The sequence below is a fragment of the Phyllobates terribilis genome, unplaced genomic scaffold (assembly GCF_046119375.1).
Source record: "Phyllobates terribilis strain yellow unplaced genomic scaffold, ASM4611937v1 Scaffold_9__5_contigs__length_417890890, whole genome shotgun sequence".
Lineage (NCBI taxonomy): Eukaryota > Metazoa > Chordata > Amphibia > Anura > Dendrobatidae > Phyllobates > Phyllobates terribilis.
In genome coordinates this window covers 117,955,642-117,965,135 of record NW_027362769.1, presented here as the reverse complement: position 1 = coordinate 117,965,135, position 9,494 = coordinate 117,955,642, and positions in this window count along the sequence as shown.

Here is a 9,494-nt window from a genome sequence, read left to right as displayed (position 1 = left end):
TGCTAACTATGTTATTGGCTCCATCTCTAAAAAATTATTACTGCTTGGTATCAATCAATACCGGCTGCATGTGCGACCATCACCAACATATTCACATAGGGGACTTTGGGACACTGATTCATAGGATTGTTGTGGGTTTCAGCAAACATATCCCAACAATCAGACATTTCGTACCTATCTTGTGGATAGGCACAACCCCTTCAAGCATCTGGCTGCATTTACATTTCCAGAGCAACAAATGCACAAAAACAAGAGGTTTAGGAATCAGAACCTATAGCAAGCTACATATGTATTAATTTGTGTAAAAGGAGAATTTCGTACAAATAGCTTTAGTTAAGGAAGATACTTTTCCAACAAGCCCACTGGTGAGAGAACCTTGGGTCGTGTTTTTAGCAAAAGTCTAAAAATTGTCCCAGTATAGATTGCTTCTAGCTTCAAGCAATCAGCACATTAAGGCGAGAGGTATGTGCCAATTATTAAAATAAAGATAGCTTTGGCTAAAGTTTTGGGTCTACTGTATATTTGAGATTTTTTTCCTAATATTGGAGGAGAGGACAGTATCAAAATGTGTGAAATAGTAACCATATTTCTGTAGTCTCTCTGTGTAAAAGCTATACAGCTATACGTGATTACAGAACCATCAAAAGTTTTGTTACAAAAAGTCAACAGGGTCACGAAAACCGTGTTAAGAAAAAAAGTCGCAGATTAACTGCCAAAGATTTAAGACAATCAAACTTGAAGCGACCTGAAAGCCATTATCCTCCAGTGCTGTCATATTCCAGAACTGCAACCTCCCTGGAGGCCCAGAAGGTTAGGTGCTAGGTGTTCAGTTCTCAGAGTCATTGCCAAGGTGAGGAGGCTGAACCAGACCACCAATGAATAAGACACAGAAGTACAAGGTGTTCAGTGCTCAGAGTCATGGCCGAGGTGAGATGGCTGAACCTGACCACCAATGAATAAGACACAGAAGTACAAGGTGTTCAGTGCTCAGAGACATGACCGAGGTGAGACGGCTGAATCTGACCACCAATGAATAAGACACAGAAGTACAAGATGTTCAGTGCTCAGAGACATGGCCGAGGTGAGGAGGCTGCAACCCGGCCATCAGTGAGCAAGATTCAGAAGAGAAAATGTCAAGTCTGAGCCAAGAAATATCATGAAGACAGAATGTTCATAGGTTTTATGGACTGATGAGATGAGAGAGACACTTGACGGAGCAGATGATTGGGTCAGTAATGGGCACAAACCTCCACTACCACTCAGACGCCAGCAAGATGGAGGTGGGGTACTGCTATGGGCTGGTATTATTATACATGAGCTAGTTGGACCTTATCGGGTTGAAGATGGACTCCAAATCAACTCCCGAGCCTACTGAGTGTTTTTAGAAGACATTTTCTTCCTGTAGTGGTATATGAAAAAGTCTGCATCTTTCAAGAAAACCATGATTGTTCTGCTGGACATTGCTCCATTGCAGCATCAAAGTCTCCACTGCTCGGTGCCAGTAAAGGCCTTATAGATGAAGGAGTAATGGCACGGCCCCTTCCTCACCTGACCTAAACCCTATTGAGAACTTGTGGGCCCTTCTTACATGGGAGAAATACGGTGAAGGAAAACAGTCACCTCTCCGATCAGTGTCTGAGGCTGTGGTTGGTGCTGCCCAAAAAGTTGATCATCAACAGATTAAGAAACCGACAAACTCCATGGATGGAGTTTATGACTGTTATTGAAAAGAAGGGCGGCTATATTACTATATTAGTCACTGACATTTATTTTTTAAATGTTAGAAATGTATTTTTGTACATTTTGAGCTGTTTGGCTATTATTCTCACTTTAACAGATGAAAATAAACAACTGTGATGAAAAAATGTAAGTTTTTTATTTAGTTGACCAATAATTCTGCACACATAGATATTAATAAGCACTATAGTTGTTCAATAATAAAATTAATCATCAAAAATACAAATTGCTTAATAATTGTGCACACAGTGTATAATACAATGTGGGTGCACGCCTCAAGACAATTACTCATTTGTCCAAATAATTATAATCCACAGGAAAAAAGGCATTATTCAGGCTTGACAAAGGCTTGGTAATGTGTTTGGAGCAGAAAAGTTGCTATAAGACTTTGGGTGAGTAAACACAACTCCATTTATCTATCTATCTATCTATCTATCTATCTATCTATCTATCTACAGTATCTATCTATCTATCCTCATATTGATCTATCTATCCTCATATCTATCTATTTATCATCTATTTATCTATCTTCATATTTATCTATCTATCTATCATCTATCTATCTTTCTATGTATCTATCCCATATCTATCTATCTATCTATCTATCTCTCTCATATCTATCTATCTATCTATCTCATATCTATCTATCTATCTATCTATCTACAGTACAGACCAAAAGTTTGGACACACCTTCTCATTTAAAGATTTTTCTGCATTTTCATGACTATGAAAATTGTACATTCACACTGAAGGCATCAAAACTATGAATTAACACATGTGGAATTATATACTTAACAAAAAAGTGTGAAACAACTGAAAATATGTCTTATATTCTAGGTTCTTCAAAGTAGCCACCTTTTGCTTTGATGACTGCTTTGCACACTCTTGGCATTCTCTTGATGAGCTTCAAGAGGTAGTCACCGGAAATGGTCTTCCAACAATCTTGAAGGAGTTCCCAGAGATGCTTAGCACTTGTTGGCCCTTTTGCCTTCACTCTGCGGTCCAGCTCACCCCAAACCATCTCGATTGGGTTCAGGTCTGGTGACTGTGGAGGCCAGGTCATCTGGCTTAGCACCCCATCACTCTCCTTCTTGGTCAAATAGCCCTTACACAGCCTGGAGATGTGTTTGGGGTCATTGTCCTGTTGAAAAATAAATGATGGTCCAACTAAACGCAAACCGGATGGAATAGCATGCCGCTGCAAGATGCTGTGGTAGCCATGCTGGTTCAGTGTGCCTTCAATTTTGAATAAATCCCCAACAGTGTCACCAGCAAAGCACCCCCACACCATCACACCTCCTCCTCCTCCATGCTTCACGGTGGGAACCAGGCATGTAGAGTCCATCCGTTCACCTTTTCTGTGTCGCACAAAGACACGGTGGTTGGAACCAAAGATCTCAAATTTGGACTCATCAGATCAAAGCACAGATTTCCACTGGTCTAATGTCCATTCCTTGTGTTCTTTAGCCCAAACAAGTCTCTTCTGCTTGTTGCCTGTCCTTAGCAGTGGTTTCCTAGCAGCTATTTTACCATGAAGGCCTGCTGCACAAAGTGTCCTCTTAACAGTAGTTGAAGAGATGTGTCTGCTGCTAGAACTCTGTGCGGCATTGACCTGGTCTCTAATCTGAGCTGCTGTTAACCTGCGATTTCTGAGGCTGGTGACTTGGATAAACTTATCCTCAGAAGCAGAGGTGACTATTGGTCTTCCCTTCCTGGGGCGGTCCTCATGTGAGCCAGTTTCTTTGTAGCGCTTGATGGTTTTTGCAACTGCACTTGGGGACACTTTCAAAGTTTGCCCAATTTTTCGCATTGACTGACCTTCATTTGTTAAAGTAATGATGGCCACTCGTTTTTCTTTACTTAGCTGCTTTTTTCTTGCCATAATACAAATTCTAACAGTCTATTCAGTGGGACTATCAGCTGTATATCCACCTGACTTCTGCACAACACACCTGATGGTCCCAACCCCATTTATAAGGTAAGAATCCCACTTATTAAACTTGACAGGGCACACCTGTGAAGTGAAAACCATTTCCGGTGACTACCTCTTGAAGCTCATCAAGAGAATGCCAAGAGTGTGCAAAGCAGTCATCAAGGCAAAAGGTGGCTACTTTGAAGAACCTAGAATATAAGATATATTTTCAGTTGTTTCACACTTTTTTGTTAAGTATATAATTCCACATGTGTTAATTCATAGTTTTGATGCCTTCAGTGTGAATGTACAACTTTCAAAGTTATGAAAATACAGAAAAATCTTTAAGTGAGAAGGTGTGTCCAAACTTTTGGTCTGTACTGTATCTATCTATCTATCTATCTATCTATCTATCTATCTATCTAAAAATAGAAACAGCACCAGAAATAAAGTTCGGGTGCCAAGCCTCCCAGGTAAGTACTAAGCCTTATATATATATTCAAAGAAAATGGAGCCAGCACACCATTTAAAAAAAAATGAAAAAGTTACTTTTTAATGGCCCATATTGGCAATGTTTCGGTTCGAGGTGTGAGCCTTTCTCAAGCCATGAAAAAGGACACCCAGAGACAAAACGTCACCTAAAGTCCATATGGGCTAATAAATCACCATTTATACTTTTCCTAAAAGGAGTGCTCTCTTCATTTTTTTATTCTGTATTGAGGATTGGCCTATGCCTGGAGGACTTGGCACCTGCATCTTATTCACTGCTTGCTAGTGCTGTTTTTGTCTCTTTTTTTCTATCTATTTATCTATCCTCATATCTATATATCTATCTATTATATATTTATTTATCTATCTATCTATCTATCTATCTATCTATCTATCTATCTATCCCATATCTATCTATCTATCTATCTATCTATCTATCTCATATCTGTCTATTTATTTATCAATTTATCTATCTATTACCTATCTATCATCAATCATCTATCTATTATCTATCTATCTATCTATTATGTATCTATCTATTATCTATCTATCATCAATCATCTATCTATTATCTATCTATCTATTATCTATCTATCTATCTATTATCTATCTATCTATTACATATTTATCTCATATCTATTATCTATTATCTATCATCTATCTCATATCTATCTAATCTATGTATCTATCTACCCATACATGATATATTTTCCATTTATTACCAAGACAGACTAACTGAAAGGGAGCGCATACACCTACAGCATTCGGCATCTGATCTCTGATTTCAGTGGATTCATTTTCTGAGAAGTAAGTAAATAAACTCTGGAACACTTTTAAAATGTGTAAAAGGTGAATGCACTCGATGGACATTATGTGACCTGCCTGTTTCACGTTAACTTTATTTTATTACTTGGTAAAGAAATATATAGACATCTAGACATTATATTTACTTAAAAAAGATACCCAAAAATATGGGAGGATTAACACAGTGAAATAAAGAAATATCCAAGAGGGAGAGGTTACTTGCAGTCGATTACTGATATATTCCATTGCCTATTTAACTGGCTAAATACAATCCTAAAGGCAGAAAGAGAACAAGAAATCCATCCAGTATTTGGTCAGTATTTTACATCAGTATTTGTAAGCCAAAATCAGGATTTTCCACCAGCATCAGGACTGGTGACTTGAGCTGAGAGTTATCAGATGTTTTTTTGATGACGCGCTGTTCAAGTCACCTTGCCACTGCAGCCAATCACAGGCTGCAGGGGTCCTGCTGCTGGCACTTTGTGGTCTGTTCTGGTTTCACGTGAGTATCGGTTGGTGAGTATCACTTAGTATTTTATTTTTTTTACAGCCCCAAGCCCTTTGGAAAACTTTTCTTTCTGCCCATACATCCTCTTTAAAACATTAATGAGTTCAGGGATTGCATTGGGGTTCTCTTTCGCTGTATCTATATTATTACGTAAAATATTTTTTATAGATTTTTACCTTTTCTAGATAGATAGATGGATAGATAGATAAATAGATAGATATGGGATAGATAGATATGGGATTAATAGATAGATAGATAGATAGATAGATAGATAGATAGATAGATAGATAGATAGAAAGATAGATACAGTTGGGAAAAAAAGTATTTAGTCAGCCTCCAATTGTGCAAGTTCTCCCACTTAAAAAGATGAGAGGGGCCTGTAATTGTCATCATAGGTAGACCTCAACTATGAAAGACAAAATGAGAAAACAAATCCTGAAAATCACATTGTCTGATTTGGAAAGACATTTTTTTCAAATTTTGGTGGAAAATAAGTATTTGGTCACCTACAAAAGTTCTTATCAATACTTTGTTATATATCCTTTGTTGGCAATGACAGAGGTCAATCGTTTTCTGTAAGTCTTCACAAGGTTGGCACACACTGTTGCTGGTATGTTGGCCCATTCCTCCATGCAGATCTCCTCTAGAGCAGTGATGTTTTGGGACTGTCGCTGGGCAACACAGACTTTCAGCTCCCTCCAAAGGTTTTCTCTAGGGTTTAGATCTGGAGACTGGCTAGGCCACTCCAGGACCTTGAAATGCCTCTTACAAAGCCACTCCTTCGTTGTCCTGGCGGTGTGCTTGGGATCATTGTCATGCTGAAAGACCCAGCCATGTTTTATCTTCAATGCCCTTGCTGATGGAAAGAGGTTTGCACTCAAAATCTCACGATACATGACCTCATTCATTCTTTCATGTACACGGATCAGTCATCCTGGTCATTTGGCAGAGAAACAGCCCCAAACTCAGCATTCTTTCTCCTCCAAACATGACGAGTTGTGTTTCTACCAAACAGTTCTACTTTGGTTTCATCTGACCATATGACATTCTCCCAATACTCTTCTGTATCGACCAAATGCTCTCTAGCAAACTTCAGACGGGCCCGGACATGTAATGGCTTAAGCAGGGGGACAAGTCTGGCACTGCAGGATCTGAGTCCCTGGCGGCGCAGTGTGTTACTGATGGTAGCCTGTGTAACATTGGTCCCAGCTCTCTGCAGGTCATTCACTAAGTCCCCCCGTGTAGTTCTGGGATCGTTCTTGAGATTATTTTGACCCCATGGGGTGAGATCTTGTGTGGAGCCCCAGATCGAGGGAGATTATCAGTGGTCTTGTATGTCTTCCATTTTCTAATTATTGCTCCCACAGTTGATTTCTTCACACCAAGCTGCTTGCCTATTGCAGATTCAGTCTTCCCAGCCTGGTGCAGGGCTACAATTTTGTTTCTGGTGTCCTTCGACAGCTCTTTGGTCTTCATCATAGTGGAGTTTGGAGTGTGACTGTTTGAGGTTGCGGACAGGTGTCTTTTATACTGATAACAAGTTCAAACAGGTTCCAGTACTACAGGTAATGAGTGGAGGACAGAGGAGCCAGTACTACAGGCAATGAGTGGAGAACAGAGGAGCCAGTACTACAGGTAATGAGTGGAGGACAGAGGAGCCAGTACTACAGGCAATGAGTGGAGGACAGAGGAGCCTCTTAAAGAAGAAGTTACAGGTCTGTGAGAGACAGAAATCTTGCTTGTTTGTAATTGACCAAATACTTATTTCCACCAAAATTTGAAAAAAAATTCTTTCCAGATCAGACAATGTGATTTTCAGGATTTGTTTTCTCATTTTGTCTCTCATAGTTGATGTCTACCTATGATGCCAATTATAAGACCTCTCTCATATTTTTAAGTGGGAGAATTTGCACAATTGGTGGCTGACTAAATACTTTTTTTCCCCACTGTAGATAGATAGATAGATAGATTATGGCTTACAGCCAATGAAAACACAAAAGTCATTATCTCAGTAAATTAGAATACTTTATAACAACAGCTTGAAAAATGTTTTTAAAATCCGAAATGTTGTCCTCCTGAAATGTATGTTCAGTAAATGCCCTCAATACTTGGTCGGGGCTCCTTTTGCATCAACTACTGCATCAATGCGGCAATGTGGCATGGAGGCGATCAGCCTGTGGCACTGCTGAGGTCTTATGGAAGCCCAGGTTGCTTTGATAGCAGCCTTCAGCTCGTCTGCATTGTTGGGTCTGGTGTCTCTCATCTTCCTCTTGACAATACCCCATAGATTCTCTAAGGGGTTAAGGTCAGGCGAGTTTGCTGGCCAATCAAGCACAGTGATACTGTTGTTTGTAAACCAGGTATTGGTACTTTTGGCAGTGTGGACAGGGGCCAAGTCCTGCTGGAGAATGACATTTCCATCTCCAAAAAAGCTTGTCGGCAGAGGGAAGCATGAAGTGCTCTAAAATGTCCTGGTAGACGGCTGCGCTGACTTTGGTCTTGATAAAACACAGTGGACTTACACCAGCAGATGACATGGCTCCCCAAACCATCACTGATTGTGGAAACTTCACACTAGACCTCCAGCAGCTTGGATTGTGGCCTCTCCACTCTTCCTCCAGACTCTGGGACCTTGATTTCCAAATGAAATGCAAAATTTTCTTTTATCTGAAAACAACACCTTGGACCACTGAGCAACAGTCCAGGTCTTTTTCTCCTTGGCCCAGGTAAGACGCTTCTGGCGTTGTCTATTGATCATGAGTGGCCTGACACAAGGAATACGACACTTGTATCCCATGTCCTGGATATGTCTGTGTGTGGTGGCTCTTGAAGCAATGACTCCAGCAGCAGTCCACTCCTTGTGAACCTTCCCCACATTTTTGAATGGCCTTTTCTTAACAATCCTTTCAAGGCTGCGGTTATCCCGGTTGCTTGTGCACCTTTTTCTACCACACTTTTTCCTTCCACTCAACTTCCCATTACTAATCTTGGATACGGCACTCTGTGAACAGCCAGCTTCTTTAGCAATGACCTTTTGTGGCTTACCCTCCTTGTGGAGTGTGTCAATGACTGCTTTCTGGACATCTGTCAAGTCAGCAGTCTTCCCCATGATTGTGGAGCCTACTGAAACAGACTAAGGGACCTTTTTAAATGCTTACAAAGCCTTTGCAGGTGTTTTTTGTTAATTATTCTAATTTACTGAGATGATGACTTTTGTGTTTTCATTGGCTGTAAGCCATAATCAACATTAACACTAAAAATAGATCACTCTGTTTGTAATGACTCTATATAATATATGAGTTTCACTTTTTGAATTGAAGAACTGAAATAAATTAACTTTTTGATGATATTCTAATTTAGTGAGAAGCGCCTGTAGATAGATAGATATGAGAAAGTTTCTGAAATGATGCTTTGAAGGCCTAGGTGTTAAAACGATCATAAGAAACTTCTATACCATATATTTGAACATTTATAGATAGATGATAGATAGATAGATAGATAGATAGATAGATAGATAGATAGATAGATAGATAGATAGATGGATGGATAGATAGATAGATAGATAGCATAATGCAGTTTGACAGCTAAGCATTGCTGTACCTATGCATTAACATTATAGAAAAATATTGATTTTAGTCAGTGCAGTGACCGCAGGGTTACAGTCCATATGTTCTCTACAAATTAACTGCTCTTGGAACAGAAGTTACAAAATAGCAGGGGAACGCTTTCTGTACAATGAAATGAGACGTAAAACAGTGGTCAGAACTTAATTCCTATATGTGAAACATCATTTATAAATCAATACTTTATGAAATGTATTCTACGATATTGTACAGCAGTGCATGCTGTCCATTGATTTCATTTGACAGCCATTTACACTGCTATAGACATAAGAAAATACATAAGCTCAGGCTTATCAGCAGAGAAGAATAGCACAGTGAAGCACTATTCTGCTTTCCTATATTGGGCACTATGTTGGGCACTACCACAAAATGAACTTTTTTTTTATTAGCCTTTGGCTTGATCATTAGCCAAGGCGACTTG